The 20,610-nt window shown below is 40.7% G+C and overlaps 1 pseudogene; it reads right to left on the reverse strand.

Moving 5' to 3' along the window:
• Positions 1–14,754: 14,754 nt before the first annotated feature.
• Positions 14,755–20,277, reverse strand: LOC116758455 (annotated as a pseudogene).
• Positions 20,278–20,610: the final 333 nt, after the last annotated feature.

The raw sequence follows: 20,610 nt of genomic DNA on the forward strand, positions 1-20,610 counted from the left end.
GGTTCTGAACTCTTGTAGTATGAAGATTGACTTTTTTTAATATAAAACTTTTTTTCCCCTGCATTATTCCATCAATTGAAACTCACAATGACAAAAAGCTTCTAAGTATTCAGGAACACTTTTAAGTGAATTTATATAAGAAACTCAGATACTGCCCAAGGTCCCCTGAAAATCAGATTAAATTAAGCTTGAGCTCCATTTCCAGGGCCTGTAACAGGCAAAGTGCTACTCATGTTTCCGTTTTTTTTGGGGCCGCGTTGGGTCTTCGTTGCTGCACGCAGGCTTTCTCTCTAGATGCGGCGAGCGGGGACTACTCTTCATTGCAGTGCATGGGCTTCCCATTGCGGTGGCTTCTCTTGTTGTGGAGTATGGGCTCTAGGCGGGCGGGCTTCAGTAGTTGCGGTGCATGGGCTCAGTAGTTGTGGTGTGTGGGCTCTAGGGCGAGTGGGCTTCAGTAGTTGTGGCTCGCAGGCTCTAGAGGGCAAGCTCAGTAGGTGGCACATGGGCTTAGTTGCTCCGCAGCGTGTGGGATCTTCCCGGACCAGGGATCAAACCCATGTGCCCTGCATTGGCAGACGGATTCTTAACCACTGCACCACCAGGGAAGTCCCACTACTCATCTTTCCTTGAGTTTCCCACTCTTTAATTCCTCATGCTTTCCTTTACTCTCACTTTTTTTTTTTTTTTTTTTGCTGTTTCAGATGAGCCCTGGGCCAAATCTAGAAGCTCAGCCCCTTAACCATTTCACACAAAAAATTAACCATACACAGCATTTTATGAATGTGGTAATTTTCTGAAGATCTGAAAGGTCCCATTGTTCACCATGCAGCCTATGCCAGCATGCTGACTCTATCCACCTCTCTTTTCTGCTCAGGGCTTTTCAAAGCCCATGCTCCTGCCATGATCCCTCCCATTGATCATGTGCACCCCCGATGAGCAGAGTCCTCTCTGTCCTTCTGACAACCCTTCCCATGCGAGAAGCTAGATCAGCCTGCCTGGCTTCTCCAACCTGTCTTACATTCTGTTACTCATCAGTAAAATATCTACGTGTTTGTGTCAAATGGTAGTATGTATGTGTTAGGCATATCCACAAGCAAGGTGTGCTATGTGTTTTTAAGTTCTCCTTAAAATAATTACAGTGGTCAAGGGGCTCCAGAACCCGGCAGATCGGGGACTACTTCCACAAAAATCTCTCTACTATTAATTAACTTTGTGGAAGTGTTATCCATGGATTTATTTATATTTTCATTCTTGTCTGCTCTTGTTAACAAAAACCTAAAGTTTACCCCAGTTAAAAAGAACTTGTTTACATACATATTTCCCTTTATCCTAAATTGGTCCCCACTTAAGCTTTAAGCATACATCTCCTTTATTATATTCCAGATCTTAGTAAACACATTCAGTATACGTCAATATTTTATAGATATTGATCTTTTCTACTTTGGGCTTTGACCATTCCATACTGAATAACACTGATTTGGTCCCATGTTTTAGCTTCCAGCTCTCTTATGCCACCGATGTGGGAAGCTTATAGTCAATATTTTCTCCTCACCTACCTGCCCTTATGTCAATATCATTTGCTAATAGTACTGATATTCGAAAGGGTGGCGGCTGCCCATTTTCTCCTTTCTGATTGTTTGAGGGTAAATGCTGAACATGATATATATATATATATATATATATATACATCTTTACTGGAGTATAATTGCTTTACAATGTTGTGTTAGTTTCTGCTTTATAACAAAGTGTATCAGTTATACATATACATATATGCCCATATCTCTTTCCTCTTGTGACTCCCTCCCTCCCACCCTCCCTATCCCACCCCTCTAGGTGGTCACAAAGCACAGAGCTGATCTCCCTGTGCTAAGCAGCTGCCTCCCAATAGCTATCGGTTTTACATTTGTTAGTGTATATATGTCCAAGCCACTCTCTCACTTTGTCCCAGCTTACCCTTCCCCCTCCCTGTGCCCTCAATTCCGTTCTCTAGTAAGTCTGCGTCTTTGTTCCCATCTTGCCCCCAGGTTCTTCATGACTTTTTTTTTTTTTTAGATTCCATATACATGTGTTAGCATACGATATTTGTTTTTCTCTTTCTGACTTACTGAACTCTGTATGACAGACTCTAGGTCCATCCACGTCACTACAAATAACTCAATTTTGTTTCTTTTTATGGATGAGTAATATTCCATTGTATATATGTACCAAATCTTCTTTATCCATTCATCTGTCGATGGACACTTAGGTTGATTCCATGTCCTGGCTATTGTGAATAGAGCTGCAATGAACATAGTGGTACATGACTCTTTTTGAATTATGGTTTTCTCAGGGTATATGCCCAGTAGTGGGATTGCTGTGTCCTATGGTAGTTCTATTTTTAGTTTTTTAAGGAACCTCCATACTGTTCTCCATAGTGGCTGTTTCAATTTACATTCCCACCAACAGTGCAAGAGGGTTTCCTTTTCTCCACACCCTCTCCAGCATTTATTGTTTGTAGATTTTTTGATGATGGCTATTCTGACTGGTGTGAGATGATATCTCATTGTAGTTTTGATTTGCATTTCTATAATGATTAATGATGTTGAGCATTCTTTCATGTATTTGTTGGCAATCTGTATGTCTTCTTTGGAGAAATGTCTATTTATGTCTTCTGCCCATTTTAGGATTGGATTATTTGCTTTTTGATATTGAGCTGCATGAGGTGCTTGTAAATTTTGGAGATTAATCCTTTGTCAGTTGTTTCATTTGCAAATATTTTCTCCCATTCTGAGGGTTGTCTTTTCATCTTGTTTATGGTTCCCTTTGCTGTGCAAAAGCTTTGAAGTTTCGTTAGGTCCCATTTGTTTATTTTTATTTCCATTTCTCTAGGAGGTGGGTCAAAAAGGATCTTGCTGTGATTTATGTTATAGAGTGTTCTGCCTATGTTTTCCTCTAAGACTTTGATAATGTCTGGCCTTACATTTAGGTCTTTAATCCATTTTGAGTTTATTTTTGTGTATGGTGTTAGGGAGTGTTCTAATTTCATTCTCTACATGTAGCTGTCCAGTTTTCCCAGCACAACTTATTGAAGAGGCTGTCTTTTCTCCATTGTGTATTCTTGCCTCCTTTATCAAAGATAAGGTGACCATATGGGTTTATCTCTGGGCTTTCTATCCTGTTCCATTGATGTATATTTCTGTTTTTGTGCCAGTACCATACTGTCTTGATTACTGTAGCTTTGTAGTGTAGTCTGAAGTCAGGGAGCCTGATTCCTCCAGCTCCGTTTTTCATTCTCAAGTTTGCTTTGGCTATTCGGGGTCTTTTGTGTTGCCATATATATTGTGAAATGTTTTGTTCTAGTCCTGTAAAATATGCCATTGGTAATTTGATAGGGATTGCGTTGAATCTGTAAATTGCTTTGGGTAGTATAGTCATTTTCACAATGTTGATACTTCCAATCCAAGAACATGGTATATATCTCCATCTATTTGTATCATCCTTAATTTCTTTTATCAGTGTCTTTTAATGTTCTTATAAAAAAACCCAAAAGGTCTTTTGTTTCCTTGGGTAGGTTTATTACTAGGTATTTTATTCTTTTTGTTGCAGTGGCAAATGGGAGTGTTGCCTCAATTTCACTTTCAGATTTTCCATCATTAGTGTATAAGAATGCAAGAGATTTCTGTGTGTTAATATTGTATCCTGCTACTTTACCAAATTCATTGATTAGTAGTTTTTTGGAAGCATCTTTAGGATTCTCTAAGTATATTATCATGTCATCTGCAAACAGTGACAGCTTTACTTCTTTTCCGATTTGGATTCCTTTTATTTCTTTTTCTTCTCTGATTGCTGTGGCTAAGACTTCCAAAACTATGTTGAATAATACTGGTGAGAATGGGCAACATTGTCTTGTTCCTGATCTTAGTGGAAATGGTTTCAGTTTTTCAACATTGAGGATGATGTTGGCTGTGGGTTTGTCATATATGGCCTTTATTATGTTGAGGTAAATTCCCTCTATGCCTACTTTCTAGAGGGTTTTTATCATTAATTGGTGTTTAATTTTGTTGAAAGCTTTCTCTGCATCTATTGAGATGATCATTTGTTTTTCCTCCTTCAGTTTGTTAACATGGTGTATCACATTGCTTGATTTGCATATATTGAAGAATCCTTGCATTCCTGGAATAAACCCCACTTGATCATGGTGTATGATCCTTTTAATGTGCTGTTCGATTCTGTTTGCTGGTATTTTGTTGAGGATTTTTGCATCTATGTTCATCAGTGATATTGGCCTGTAGTTTTCTTTCTTTGTGACATCCTTGTCTGGTTTTGGTATCAGGGTGATGGTGTCCTTGTGGAATGAGTTTGGGAGTGTTCCTCCCTCTGCTGTATTTTGGAAGAGTTTGAGAAGGATAGGTGTTAGCTCTTCTCTAAATGTTTGATAGAATTCGCCTGTGAAGCCATCTGGTCCTGGGCTTTTGTTTGTTGGAAGATTTTTAATCACAGTTTCAATTTCAGTGCTTGTGATTGTCTGTTCATATTTTCTATTTCTTCCTGATTCAGTCTTGGCAGGTTGTGCATTTCTAAGAATTTGTCCATTTCTTTCAGGTTATCCATTTTATTGGCATAGAGTTGCTTGTAGTAATCTCTCATGATCTTTTGTATTTCTGCAGTGTCAGTTGTTACTTCTCCTTTTTCATTTCTAATTCTATTGATTTGAGTCTTCTCCCTTTTTTTCTTGATGAGTCTGGCTAATGGTTTATCAATTTTGTTTATCTTCTCAAAGAACCACCTTTTAGTTTTACTGAGCTTTGCTATCGTTTCCTTCATTTGTTTTTCACTTATTTCTGTGTCTTGTTTTTGTATCCATTCAGCCAATCTGTGTCTTTTGGTGGGAGCAGTTAGTCCATTTACATTTAAGGTAATTATTGATATGTATGTTCCTATTCCCATTTTCTTAATTGTTTTGGGTTCGTTATTGTAGGTCTTTTCCTTCTCTTGTGTTTCTTGCCTAGAGAAGTTCCTTTAGCAGTTGGTTTGATGGTGCTGAACTCTCTCAGCTTTTGCTTGTCTGTAGAGGTTTTAATTTCTCCATCAAATCTGAATGACATCCTTGCTGGGTAGAGTAATCTTGGTTGCAGGTTTTTCTCCTTCATCACTTTAAATATGTCCTGCCAGTACCTTCTGGCTTGCAGAGTTTCTGCTGAAAGATCAGTTGTTAACCTTATGGGGATTCCCTTGTGTGTTATTTGTTGTTTTTCCCTTGCTGCTTTTAGTACGTTTTCTTTGTATTTACTTTTTGACAGTTTGATTAATATGTGTCTTGGCATATTTCTCCTTGGATTTATCCTGTATGGGAGTCTCTGTGCTTCCTGGACTTGATTAAATATTTCCTTTCCCATATTAGGGAAGTTTTCAACTATAATCTCTTCAAATATTATCTCAGTCCCTTTCTCTTTCTCTTCTTCTTCTGGAACCCCTATAATTCGAATGTTGGTGTGTTTAATGATGTCCCAGATGTCTCTGAGACTGTCCTCAGTTCTTTTCATTCTTTTTTCTTTATTCTGCTCTGCAGTAGTTATTTCCATTATTTTATCTTCCAGGTCACTTATCCGTTCTTCTGCCTCAGTTATTCTGCTATTGATCCCCTCTAGAGTATTTTTAATTTCATTTATTGTGTTGCTCATCATTATTTGTTTCATCTTTAGTTCTTCTAGGTTCTTGTTAAATGTTTCTTGCATTTTATCTATTCTATTTCCAAGATTTTGGATCATCTTTACTATCATTATTCTGAATTCTTTTTCAGGTAGACTGCCTATTTCCTCTTCATTTGTTAGGTCTGGAGGGTTTTTATCTTGCTCCTTCATCTGCTGTGTGTTTTTCTGTCTTCTCATTTTGCTTATCTTACTGTGTTTAGGGTCTCCTTTTAGCATGCTGCAGGTTCGTAGTTCCTGTTGTTTTTGGTGTCTGTCCCCATTGGCTAAGGTTGGTTCAGTGGATTGTGTAAGCTTCCTGGTTGAGGGGACTAGTGCCTGTGTTCTGGTGGATGAGGCTGGATCTTGTCTTTCTGGTGGGCTGGTCCATGTCTGGTGGTGTGTTTTGCGGTGTCTGTGGACTTATTATGATTTTAGGCAGCCTCTCTCCTAATGGGTGGGGTTGTGTTCTTGTCTTGCTAGTTGTTTGGCATAGGATGTCCAGCACTGTAGCTTGCTGGTCGTTGAGTGAAGCTGGGTGCTGGTGTTGAGATGGAGATCTCTGGGAGATTTTCCCCGTTTGATATTATGTGGAGCTGGGAGGTCTCTTGTGGACAAGTGTCCTGAAGTTGGCTCTCCCACTTCAGAGACACAGCACTGACTCCTGGCTGCAGCACCAAGAGCCTTTCATCCACACAGCTCAGAATAAAAGGGAGAAAAAGTAGAAAGAAAGAATCAGTAGAAGTAGAAAGAAAGAAAGAAAGAAAGAAAGAAAGAAGAAAATAAAGCAGGGTGGGAAGGAGGGAGGAAGGAAGGAAGGAAGGAAGGAGGGAAGGAAGAAAAAAAAGAAAGAAACAAGATAAAGTAAAATAAAGTAAGATAAAATATATAGTTATTAAAATAAAAAATAATTATTAAGAAAGAAAATTAAAAAAAAAAACAAAAAAAAAACGGACGGATATAACCCTAGGACCAATGGTGGAAGCAAAGCTATACAGACAAAATCTCACACAGAAGCATACACATACACACTCACAAAAAGAGGAAAAAGGGAAAAAAATCAAATCTTGCTCCCAAAGTCCACCTCCTTAATTTGGGATGATTCGTTGTCTATTCATGTATTCCATAGACGCAGGGTACATCAAGTTGATTGTGGAGTTTAATCCACTGCTTCTGAGGCTGCTGGGAGAGATTTCCCTTTCTCTTCTTTGTTCTCACAGCTCCCAGGGGCTCAGCTTTGGATTTGGCCCCGCCTCTGCGTGTAGGTTGCCGGAGGGCCTCTGTTCTTCGCTCAGACAGGACGGGGTTAAAGGAGCCGCTGATTCGGGGGCTCTGGCTCACTCAGGCCGCGGGGGAGGGAGGGGCACGGAGTGCCGGGCAAGTGTGTGGCGGCAGAGGCCGGCGTGACGTTGCACCAGCCTGAGGTGCACCATGCGTTCTCCCTGGGAAGTTGTTCCTGGATCCCGGGACCCTGGCAGTGGCGGGCTGCACAGGCTCCCTGGAAGGGGAGTGTGGATAGTGACCTGTGCTCGCACACAGGCTTCTTGGTGGTGGCAGCAGCAGCCTTAGCGTCTCATGCCTGTCTCTGGGGTCCGCGCTTTTAGCCGCGGCTCGCGCCCTTCTCTGGAGCTCCTTTAAGCAGCGCTCTTAATCCCCTCTCCTTACGCATCAGGAAACAAAGAAGGAAGAAAAAGTCTCCTGCCTCTTTGGCAGGTCCAGACTTTTCCCCGGACTCCCTCCCGGCTAGCCCTGGCGCACTAACCCCCTGCAGGCTGTTTTCACGCTGCCAACCCCACCAACACCAGCTCCGAAGGAAGCCCGAGCCTCAACTCCCTGCCCCGCCTACCCCGGCGGGTGAGCAGACAAGCCTCTCGGGCTGGTGAGTATCGGTCGGCCCTGATCCTCTGTGCGGGAATCTCTCTGCTTTGCCCTCTGTACCCCTGTTGCTGTGCTCTCCTCCGCGGCCCTGAAGCTTTCCCCCTCCGCCACCCGCAGTCTCCACCCGCGAAAGGGCTTCCTAGTGTGTGGAAAACTTTCCTCCTTCACAGCTCCCTCCCACTGGTGCAGGTCCCGTCCCTATCCTTTTGTCTCTGTTTATTCTTTTTTCTTTTGCCCTACCCAGTTACGTGGGGGGTTTCTTGCCTTTTGGGAGGTCTGAGATCTTCTGCCAGCGTTCAGTAGGTGTTCTGTAGGAGTTGTTCCACGTGTAGATGTATTTCTGGTGTATCTGTGGGGAGGAAGGTGATCTCCATGTCTTACTCTGCCGCCATCTTCCCGGACGCCCCAGAACCAGCTTTTAATTTTATTGATCTTTGCTATCGTTTCCTTCATTTCTTTTTCATTTATTTCTGATCTGACCATTATGATTTCTTTCCTTCGGCTAACTTTGGTTTTTTTTTTTTTGTTCTTCTTTCTCTAATTGCTTTAGGTGTAAGGTCAGGTTGTTTATTTGAGGTGTTTCTTGTTTTTTAAGGTAGGATTGTGTTGCTGTAAACTTCTCTCGTAGAACTGCTTTTGCTGCATCCCCATAGGTTTTCAGTCGTCGTGTTTTCATTGTAATTTGTTTCTAGGTATTTTTTGATTTCCTCTTCGATTTCTTCAGTGACCTCTTGGTTTTTAAGTAGTGTATTGCTTAGCCTCCATTTGTTTGTATTTTTTACAGATTTTTTCCTGTAATTGATATCTATCTCATAGCGTTGTGGTCAGAAAAGATACTTGATATGATTTCAATTTTTTAAAATTTACCAAGGCTTGATTTGTGACCCAAGATATGAACTATCCTGGAGACTGTTCCATGAGCACTTGAGACAAAAGTGTATTCTGTTGTTTTTGGATGGAATGTCATATAAATATCAATTAAGTCCATCTTTTTTAATGTGTCATTTAAAGTTTTTTTTCCTTATTTATTTTCCTTTTGGATGATCTGTCCACTGATGAAAGTGGGGTGTTAAAGTCCCCTGCTATGATTGTGTTACTGTCGATTTCCCCTTTTATGGCTGTTAGTATTTGCCTTATGTATTGAGGTGCTCCTATGTTGGGTGCATAAATATTTACAATTGTTATATCTTCTTCTTGTATTGATCCCTTGATCATTATGTAGTACCCTTCTTTGTCTCTTGTAATAGTCTTTGTTTTTAATTCTATTTTGTCTGATATGAGAATTGCTACTCCAGCTTTCTTTTGATTTCCATTTGCATGGAATATCTTTTTCCATCCCCTCACTCCCAGTCTGTATGTGTCCCTAGGTCTGAAGTGAGTCTCCTGTAGACAGCATATATACAGGTCTTATTTTATTTTATTTTTTTTTTGTGATACGTGGGCCTCTCACTGTTGTGGCCTCTCCCATTGCAGAGCACAGGCTCCGGACGCACAGGCTTAGCAGCCATGGTTCACGGGCCCAGCCACTCCGCGGCATGTGGGATCTTCTTGGACCGGGGCATGAACCTGTGTCCCCTGCATCGGCAGACGGGCTCTCAACCACTGCACACCCAGGGAAACCCACGGGTCTTATTTTTGTATCCCTTCAGCCAGTCTGTGTCTTTTGGTTGGAGCAATTAATCCACCTATATTTAAGGTAGTTATCAACATGTATGTTCCTATTACCATTCTCTTAATTGTTTTGGGTTTGTTATTGTAGGTCTTTTCCTTCTCTTGTGTTTCCTGCCTAGAGAAGTTCCTTTAGCATTTGCTGTAAAGCTGGTTTGGTGGTGCTGAATTCTCTTAGCTTTTGCTTGTCTGTAAAGGTTTTAATTTCTCCATCAAATCTGAATGAGATCCTTGGTGGGTAGAGTAATCTTGGTTGTAGGATTTCCCTTTCATCACTTTAAATATGTCCTGCCACTCCCTTCAGGCTTGCAGAGTTTCTGCTGAAAGCTCAGCTGTTAACCTTATGGGGATTCCCTTGTATGTTATTTGTTGTTTTTCCTTTGCTGCTTTTAATATTTTTTCTTTGTATTTAATTTTTGACAGTTTGATTAATACGTGTCTTGGCGTGTTTCTCCTTGCATTTATCCTGTATTGGACTCTCTGTGCTTCCTGGACTTGATTACCTATTTCCTTTCCCATATTAGGGAAGTTTTCAACTATAATCTCTTCAAATATTTTCTCAGTTCCTTTCTTTTTCTCTTCTTCTTCTGGGACCCCTATAATTTGAATGTTGATGTGTTTAATGTTGTCCCAGAGGTCTCTGTGACTGTCCTCAGTTCTTTTCATTCTTTTTTCTTTATTCTGCTCTGCAGTAGTTATTTCCATTATTTTATCTTCCAGGTCACTTATCCGTTCTTCTGCCTCAGTTATTCTGCTATTGATCCCTTCTAGATAAGTTTTAATTTCATTTATTGTGTTGTTCATCACTATTTGTTTGCTATTTAGTTCTTCTAGGTCCTTTTTAAATGTTTCTTGCATTTTGTCTCTTCTCTTTCCAAGATTTTGGATCATCTTTACTATCATTTTTCTAATTCTTTTTCTGGTAGACTGCCTATTTCCTCTTCATTTGTTAGGGCTGGTGGGTTTTTACCTTGCTCCTTCTTCTGCTGTGTGTTTTTCTGTCTTCTCATTTTGCTTGACTTACTGTGTTTAGGGTCTCCTTTTAGCATGCTGCAGGTTTGTAGTTCCCATTGTTTTTGGTGTCTGCCTCCAGTGGGTAACGTTGGTTCAGTGGGTTGTGTAGGCTTCCTGTTGGAGGGGACTAGTGCCTGTGTTCTGGTGGATGAGGCTGGATCTTGTCTTTCTGGTGGGCAGGTCCATGTCTGGTGGTGTGTTTTGCGGTTTCTGTGACCTTATTATGATTTTAGGCAGCCTGTCTGCTAATGGGTGGGGCTGTGTTCCTGTCTCGCTAGTTGTTTGGCATAGGGTGTCTTGCACTGTAGCTTGCTGGTCGTTGAGTGGAGCTGGGTCTTGGCGTTGATGGAGATCTCTGGGAAATTTTCGCCATTTGCTATTAGGTGCAGCTGGGAGGTCTCTGGTGGACCGGTGTCCTGAACTTGGCTCTACCACCTCAGAGGCACAGCCCTGATGCCTGGCTGGAGCACCAAGAGCCTGTCATCCCTATGGCTCAGAATAAAAGGGAGATAAATAGAAAGAAGGAAAGAAAGAAAGAAGAAAAAACAAAATATAATAGAATAAAATGAAATAAAATAAGATAAAATAAATTTATTAATATAAAAAATAATTATTAAAAAAATTTAAAAAATAAAAAAAAGGAAAGAAGAGAGCAACCAAGCCAAAAAACAAATCCACCAATGATAACAAGAGCTAAAACTATACTAAAACAAACAAACAAACAAAAAAATGGAGAGACTGAATCCTGGGATAAATGGTAAAAGCAAATCTATTCATACAAAATCACACACAGAAGCATACACATACACACTCACAAAAAGAGAAAAAGGGAAAAAAAAATATATCGTTGGTCCCAATGTCCACCTCCTCACTTTGGGATGATTCGTTGTCTATTCAGGTATTCCACAGATGCAGGGTACATCAAGTTGACTGTGGAGATTTAATCCACTGCTCCTGAGGCTGCTGGGAGAAATTTCCCTTTCTTTTCTTTTTTCGCACAGCTCCTGGGGTTCAGCTTTGGATTTTACTCCACCTCTGCGTGTAGGTCGCCTGAGGGTGTCTGTTCCCCATGTACTTGGGGAGTTTCTTGCCTTTTGTGAGGTCTGAGGTCTTCTGCCAGCGTTCAGTAGGTGTTCTGTAGGAGTTGTTCCACATGTAGATGGATTTCTGATGTATTTGTGGGGAGGAAGGTGATCTCCATGTGTTACTCTTCCGCCATCTTGAAGCTTCTCCTGAACATGATATTTTACAAGTTAATAGAGATTCTTCCAGAAAAGATTTTTTTGCAGTAAAGAAAAGTTTACATTCAGTCTTTCTAATCAGTAAGCTATTGTCTATTGAACTGTCTTAATTTTTGTGAAATAAGTAGGCACTATTTTTATTTTCTTGTTCCTTATCACTGAATCCTCTTACAAAATTACCTTCCTCTCATGAGAAAACATCATATATCACTCAACATTTAAGCTCTGGACCAAAGAGTACAGTGACTACTGGCGTGTGTAGAGTCAGCAGGGAGTGAGTTTTGGGTTTAAAATTTTAATATTCAGAAAATATCTATTGAACATTCACTAGGTACATACAAAGTGCTATACCTGGTACTGGAAGTATAAAAAAGGACTAGAAATATTCCTGGTCCTCAGAGGGTTTACAGTTTAGTCTCCACAGACAAGACCAGGAAGTCAGTAAATAGCTATTATGCACAACAGAGAGTGGTAAGTTACTGAGGCAGAGAGAGCTGATGGGAGAAGGGAGAGCCCACTGCACTGGGACCAGGGAAGATTTTATGAGTGGAATCTTATTAGCACCTTAAACAGTGACCAGCCATGGGTCAGAGAGAATTTGAGGCAGAAGGCAAGGCATGGAGGTGGAAAAGTGGAGTATGGGTATGAGAGCAACTAATTGTGTGAAGAAATGTAGTGATATTTCAGCCTGCAAAGGTAGCTTGGGTCCGATCAAGAAGCATCTTCAGTATCAGGCTAAGGAAGTTCAGTTGCCCATGATTCTTCCCTAACCCTTGTAGTTCTAGTGGGTCCTGTTTTTATAATAGCGTGTGTCCTCATGTATCCTGGTTAATCTGTTTACGTGCCTACCAATTGTGTTAGTCTGTGAGTGATTCCAAGTCCTGGTAAGTCATTTATTTATCTTCCTGTCATAGACACCTAGTCGGACACTTGCCACATGGAAGGAGCTTGGAAAATGTGACATTAATTGAAGCCAACCTCGTTTTGTTGCGTGAATATCATTCATTACTTGAAAACACACCACACACGTGCATGTGTGTGTGTGTGCGTGCATGTGTGAGCACACACACACGGTTTCATAAAGATTTAAAAATTGACTTTTTCCTCTCAAGGTTATTGAGTCTCGATTTTCTTACTGAATTCAGCAGGATCCATTTTGGTATGAGTTGTAGCTTTAACAGACTGCAAAAGCTGTTGTCAGCTTGGTGATTACATTTCATGTTCTCAATTTTGGGGGGCAACAGTGTGTAAAAGATTTGGATTCTCAATTGCCTCAGAAAAGGCAGATTACTGGCAGCATTTACTCTAGCTAACCCTTTTAAGCTCACCCTCTGCAACTCTCCCCCCGGTGTCTACATTTCAGCCAGAGGGAACTCCTCACCCTTCTCAGGCTATGTCATCTATTTCAATCCTATCTTTGCCTGTGCTGTTCCCTCTGCTGTGCATACATTAGTGACTGTAACAGATAAACTCCTAAGCCTCGGGAACTTAGTATGATTAAAGAATATTTATGTTTTGCTCAGATAATAGTACAATACAGTCACTCCTGGAGGGTAGCCTTTCTCCACATGTTTCAGGGAGACAGGTTTCCTCTATCCCGTGGCTGCTCCATCTTCACGTCATGACTCTCAAGGTTGTCCTAGTCATCTCCAGTCTAGCCAGCTGGAAGGCAAAGGCCATGTAGGGTCATGAATCAAGAGCTAAGTGGACCAGGCCTGGAAGCAACGGATGTCACGTTTCATTGGTGAGAACTGACACAGGGCCATGTCTATCCATAAAGGAGACTGGGAAGTGTAATCTAGCAGTGTGCCCAGGAGAAAAAGGAAGTAGTTTTTGGTGACTTACTAACCAGTATCCTCCACAGTCTTTCCTTCTGGTCACAAATTTCCTATCCTATTCTTTCTTCCTTTTGTAGAACACCTTCTTTTTCCACAGGCGCCAACTCCAAGACACACGAAGTCAATGTAGCAATACAAAGTTTAGGATCTTCAGATGATGTCTGTGGTGTCTGGATGGGGCTCCTTGTGGAGATCTGTGAATAAAAAGATAAGTTGTTCTTCCCTTCTCCCACTCAATATATGGTGGATGAGAGAAGGGATAACTACAATAAAATCTCTCTTGGAAAACAAAAGAATGGAAGATAGTTATTAGTTGCTGGTACACATGATATCCTGCTGAGCAGGTTCAGGAAGGTCTCCTGCCCTGTGGGTGGGGAAGGTCCTTGTTTAGATTCTGATTCTGCTCTCCTCTTGGAACTCCCTTGTCCACTTGGTCCATCCTCTGGGTGGGTCTTCCACGTCCTATATTCCATGGCTGCGCCTGAAGAGGACATTGGGGAGTTTATTCTTCATGAGGGCTGTACAACTTTCACAGCCTGCTTTCTGCTTGTGCAAGCATGAGGTCCTGAGATGGTTTTAATGTTCAAATAGCCACAGGCTTTTTCAGGTTGAGATCATGTTTATTTGGCAGTGCAGTTCACCCAAAAATTTAGAAGGTTTTTGATCTGTTAGCTTCTAGTCAGTTCCACGTGCCAGTAAATATATTCAAAGTTTTGCCTAGATGTTGTTCTCAAGTCTTATTTATTTGCTTCTTTGCCCCCATGCCCTTCTTTTTCAGTTAAATGGTGTTTACCTTGAGGACAATAGGTTTGGGTGGCGACCACACCATTAATGTAACTTTGTAACAACACTGAGGTTTTGGAATAATTTAAATGATTAATTCTTACTGATTGTTAATCATATTACAAAGAGTAATACAATATTAAAATACATCATCCTCAGTAAATTAATATGCACTTAGAAAATCTAATGGTTGCAGGTAAAATATAGCATATAGAACTTTCATTTAAAAATACAAATTTTATGAAAATTAAAAAATTTTTGAGATTTTGGATAAAGATATATCTTAAAATATTATGAAAAATATTCTTTATTCTGAAACAATGTCAGAAAAGAATACCCAAATTCCTCTAAAACAGCTAGTTATAGTTAGTTATCCAGTTGCTGTTTTTGGTAAAATTAACAAGAGAACGCATTTACAATTTTACATCACAATCATATGTCAAGTAATTAGGATTGAAGAAATATTGTTGACATACACATTAGGTTGACTATTATATTTTCAAAAGCAGTGTTCTTTCACTTATTTAAATTAAAAGAATTAAAACATGCTTAAATCTTGTTCTGGTATTCTAAAAGTGTTTGGAAACATTTTTCTTAATTTTTAGTACTGAAATCCATCTGAATGGATCTACTAATAGTCATTGTAACCAAATGAAATTAGTTTTTTTAATAGTCCATAGGACTTAATTGTATTTGAAGGTACGAGGAGGCAGCCCCATCTTTCCATCTGTTTCTAAGGTCTGAAATCACAGTTCTGCACAGTGGACATATATTCCCTCTGTAAAACCATAAGGCAATGAATGCGTTCTTCAGAAAAACATGCTGACTGATGGGAAGAATAATTTTCTGAAATTCAGCTTGACATACTGAACAAATATCATCCACATCTAAATAAGTCACTCTGTAACTTGGCTGTGTAAAAAATATTCACAAGGGCTTCCCTGGTGGCGCAGTGGTTGAGAGCCCGCCTGCCGATGCAGGGGACACGGGTTCGTGCCCTGGTCTGGGAAGATCCCACATGCCGCGGAGCGGCTGGGCCCGTGAGCCCTGGCCGCTGAGCCTGTGCGTCCGGAGCCTGTGCTCCGCAACGGGAGAGGCCACAACAGTGAGAGGGCTGCGTACCGCAAAAAAAAAAAAAAAAAAAATCACAAAACCTATCTGAAAGTTCTCAGATTTCCAAAAAAACCCAAAAGCTATAAAATGAGGTAGAGTAAAGACAGTAATATCCCAAGAATCTAGCTAATTGTATTATTAAACTCCCTGAAGCAAATAAGGTAATGAAACCAAAACTGATATGGAAACAAAATTCAGTAAAACTGACATAATTCTTCTAAGAGCATACACCAGTAACCCTTGGATTTAAAAAGCAGGATGAAAGAAGGCACTACTATAATAAGATTTTTTGAGCCTATGAAAAGCAATTTCAAAATGAAGTCTGTAATTCTAATAATCCAAAGTACTTCTGAGAAGCTTGAATGATCCAAAGTAGGATTTAAAAAGATTAACTTGTAATAAAGTGACTGAGAATGAAAGAACAGAAATTCCTGCTAAGAATACTAGTAACCAAGCTTACTGAATGTTTGAGCACCTTTTTCTTAGAAAAGCCTGATTTACAATGCTTTTGTTTGCACAGTTGAAAGTTGTTAGCGGCCCAGTTCCAAGAAACATTCCACATATTTCTGGAGCTTGGATTTTCAGCACATCCTTTAGGCATGGAGTTTATCCGGATACGAACATATCCAGAATGAAGGCAAGGCCCTTCTCCCATCCATCTTGTTGCTCGGGCACTTTGGGAGGCTGAGGCAGCCTCACTGCCTGCAGTTCCTGGAGGACTGGTGTGGCCCTGGAATATGTTTTCTCTGATCCAAATTTCTTTGCATCAGGTCTGTGTTTCCTCTCATGATGTTGAGTGAACAGAGGCCTCACAATTGTGTCAGGGACAGTGGGAGATGCTGTCATACCCCTTCAGTCAGGGCCAACACCCTCAAACCTCACCACAAGTAACTTTGGTTAGGCCAATGGCAGCAGGAAAGCTGGATTTTAATAGGCTTTTGTGTTCGGGGTCTAACAGCTATCATACAGCTTTTCTAGTCAGGTGTCCAATTTCTGGACCCTCAATTTCTGCTTGCAAACCGGCCACTTATTTCCTGAGCTCATTTCTTATAATGCTTTGATGCAGTACAAAGAAAGTGAGCCCAGTTATTCTCTTGCCAATCACTTTGCCCAGAGCTACGGCCTCACTAGCCATGTGGCCTGCTTTCCAAGTCATCTCAGACAACAATTTTACCAAATGTTTTGCCCCTGTAAAATTTGGGTGTCCATCTTTACAGCTCTGTATATAGATTCCTTTATAATAAGTGTTGAAATCAGTTGGTGTAAGTCCTCCAATTTTGTTCTTTTTCAAAGCTGTTTTGACTATTACACATCTTTTGCAGATCTATATGAATTTTAGATTCATTTTTTCAAATGGCTGCAACAGAACCTGCTGGGATCAGGAACTGAACCTGGAGAAGGAGGGGTCCAGAAAGGAGAGTTGGTGAATCAAGGAAGTCACTAAGTAGTCCTCCTGAAGCACTGGCAGGCACAGTGGGCAAGTCAGAGCTTGAGGGGAGTCTGCTGAGACGGACCCCTAAGGGGTCTGTAGAGGTCTGTGCAAGGCTGTGACCTGGTCCTAGCAACTGCCTCTGTGAATTTGCATTCCAGCCTCTGGTCACTGGTTGCTGTCGGTCAGCGGGGCAGGCAGACGGGTAGAGCTGCTGGCCCTGGAAGTGGAAGAGGCTGCAGAGTGGAGAAGGAGGGTGAGGACAGTCTGGCATCTGCCATTTCTCTGTGTCTGCCTCATCTTACCTCTAACCGTGACTATCTTCAGAGCATAAGGGCTGTTGCTTCCTTTCACTTCCCAAATCTTGTGCACATTTCTAACTTAGAACCAAATCTAATCCCAAACCAAATAGGGAAGGCGATTCTAAAATGTGGTTCCGACTTAGCCAGACCTACACAAAATAAAATCATTTTCTCTTTGACTGCTCTCTCTGTATCACCATTTTCATCCAACCAACCACCAGCTCCTGTTGATTTTACATCATTATTTCTGCATTATGACCCCTTCCTTTCTCTGCTATTGCCCTTCTTTAGCGCAACCCTTCCTATGTTTCATGTCTGAAGTACTTCTTTATTAGCCTTCTTACTTGCAATTACACTAAATGTGGCCATGTAGGTCGAGCACTACACACTCTGGGGTGCCATTCACAGACCAAATTTCATTGCCCTCCCTAGGTTGTAGAGGATACAACATGCAGAACTGTAGGTAGTAGTTCCATATCACATGTAGCCCCGTTTATTCCCTTCAGTAACCTGGGCCTTCCTTTTAAAAGGTACAACTGACCATGTCATTCTCCTGCCTAAAATCCTTGGCCTCCAATCACCTTCTCAAGGTAAAATTTTAATTACTTAGCATAGCATAAAATCCATTCATGACTAGCAGATGAGTCTAAGCTCTGGAATCAGAATTTCTAAATTGGAATTTTATCTTAGTAATTTGAGAAATGTATGACCTTGGGCAAGTCACTTAATCACACTGGGTTTGTTTCTTTAACTGAAATGGAGGAGGAGGGTATGAATACTCTTTTCGTCATCAATTTTTGTCAGCATCCATTGAGAGTTAAAGATGGAATATTCCTTCTGTAGTGCAGTCTCTCACCGTCGTCTGTCCCTACCCCAACTCTATGCTTCAGCTAAACCGAACTCCTTATAGTAATTCTCCACGTTGTGACCCATCCTGCCTCTGTGCCTTTATACCAGCCCCCTGTATTACCCTCGGTTTCTTCCCCTGCATAGAATGTGCTCATTGTGCAGGACTCAGTGACTCATCACTTCCTCCTGGAAGCCTCCTCTGGTTCCCTCAGACGTGATTAGTAGCTGCTCCATTGGGCTGTCTCAGCAGTCAGTGCTTGATTATATCACAGTGAATTCTCTTTTTCTGTCACTTGCCTATCTCCCCCATTATGTAAGCTATAGATCATGTTTCCCTTGAGAGTAGAAACTGTTTCACTTGTCTTTATCCTTAGCTCCAAATATAGCTAAGTTCTTAAGAATGTTTGTTAGCAGGTTCTTAAAAATGTCTGTTGAATTAATGAATGGTGATGAATGATAAAGTCTCTAACAGGCATTTTTATACTTTATGGAGAAATATAAGGATGATGGAGGGAAGATTTTGGGACAAAGCATAATAGCAGGGATTCTAGAATTCCAAAATTTAGTGATTTGGTTATTCTCTTAATAGAAAGAATAACTAAAGACATTTTTGTGAAAGCATTGTTTACTAGCAGTTGTCCAATATCCATTGCTTTAAGACCTTTTATAAAAATATTATTGAATAATCCATAAAAGTTCTTTGAAGAGTATTCTGTTTGTCAGTGGTCAATGGTAATACCTAAAAATATAAATTAGCTATTCTTGGCAAGTTATGGATCAACATCCTGGAACTATCAGTTTGTTCTATAACGTCTGTATGAGTTCAATCATTTTGACGGCGCACCTTGCCTCAGTCAGTAGTTTACACCTGAAGTTTCTAGTGGCACTTTTAATAAAGAGAACAAGTAGTTACACTTTTCTCCAGAATTTCAAATTTCCATGTATTGAATATGCAATGAAATAAGGTACATCCATAAGGATTTTTTCATATTAGAAATTTCTGGATCAATAATCAAGTATCTTAAAATTTGGAATAAAAATGTCAGCGCATGGACTTAATATCAGAAGATATTAAATCTAAGCACTTCTGTGGGCAATAGACCTTGACCTTTTCCAAAAACCCATCTCTTCTTCAAATAGGTTCTTGTTTTGGCATAAGTAAAAGTTTTAATAAATATGGAAACGATCACTCTCAACATCAGTGTCATGCTTTGTCAGGCTTATGATTCTAACTGCTACCCCATGCATCACAATTCTAAGATTAAGAAGAGTGACTTGCTTAAATACTTTTTCATCTTACAAATGAATAAGAATACGAAGATCTCACTAGAGAAATGGGCAAAGGGCATATCAAAGCAGTCAGTAAAGAAGAAATAAAAATGGCCAATATATATATAGAAAAATTTGCATATGGAGAAATGCAAACCGAACAACAGTGAGATACCATTTGAACCTGTCACAGTAGAAAAGGATGTGAAGAAAGAGCACTTTGATCCATCGCTGTTGGGGGTGTATATCGTCTTTTTTTCTGCAATTGGATAGTAGCGTTGACTACTTTTAGGCGATTTGGGATGTCTGCCTGTGGAGAGCATGCGCTCTCATCAGCTTCCTGCAGGTGGAGCTTTCATGGGAAAGGCCTCCCTCCACTGGGGAGCCCTGTGGTTTCCCAGCTATGTCTGTGCATGTTTGGGAAATTCTGTTTAATTCCAGCTACCGCGTTAGGAATCTCATTGGGCTGCATACCTGATCCATGTCCTCTATCCAACTTTTATCAAAAATAAGGCTGATGTTTTGATTTCCACTTGTCAGTCTCCTCTCTATTGCTCGGTTAGCCTTGAACTGGGGCTTCCTGACACCCCCAAAAAATATCAACAACGGCAAAATAGAATTTGGATATTCAAAAACATGGGATTGATTAAAAAGATGTGTCAACAAAATTGGATATGATGCAGCAATTCAAAACAATTCATTGAAGCACATTGATACATGAAGAAAAGATTCTAATATAGCATTCTGCATACAAACACACTTATTATATATGTACGTAGTCTGTTCTTTTCCTCTTTCTTTCCTCATCCATATTTTCTAAAGCTGTAACTACACAAAATGGGTTAAGTACATGTTTGCTTCTGTATAGGCTGTTTTCACTGCTGTGTTTCCTGTGCTCATGGTGGCTGGTGTGTGCTTTCCCTTCTTTTGTCTGTTTCCTTGGTGGGGAGAGCAGGGTCTTGGCCACAGGCAGCACACCTGGAATTGGGTCAGCTTTTCTCTGCTGGACACCTCTTTACATGGATTCTTGCACAGGACCCGGCCCCCTTGTGATCTGTGGCTACTGACTCCATCCCTCTCTCTTTTCTGCAGAGCCTCACCTGGTCAGAAAGGAGCTCACCTGTGGGCCCAAATGAGGCGATGGTCATCCTCTTCCTCCAGTGCCCCATGTGGTCTTCTTCCCAGGAAGCAGTGTTGATGTCTGAGGAGAGCCAGTGCCTCAGCCATCCTGGGGCCGTTGAGGGTTGGGAGAATTCTCCCACTCAATAGAATAAAACCGTAGATACTAACAAGCTCGGGGTGAGCTGGTACACAGAGTTACCTCTAATTCATGGAGATGCCAAAAGCATCATCATTCGCAATGGCTCCTGGGGAATGGAGTTATCCACACAAGTGAAGTTTCTAGATAACTAGCATTTACTACCTTAAGAATTTATACTATTTTTCTTCATCATTTTTAATGGAAATCTTACTGAAGGGCTTTCAATTTATTTCCACAAGCATTCAATATTTTCTTGATGATGTAGTCTCATTCTTATAAAGAATATGTTTTATTGTGCT

The sequence above is a fragment of the Phocoena sinus genome, chromosome 1, assembly GCF_008692025.1.
Source record: "Phocoena sinus isolate mPhoSin1 chromosome 1, mPhoSin1.pri, whole genome shotgun sequence".
Taxonomy (NCBI): domain Eukaryota; kingdom Metazoa; phylum Chordata; class Mammalia; order Artiodactyla; family Phocoenidae; genus Phocoena; species Phocoena sinus.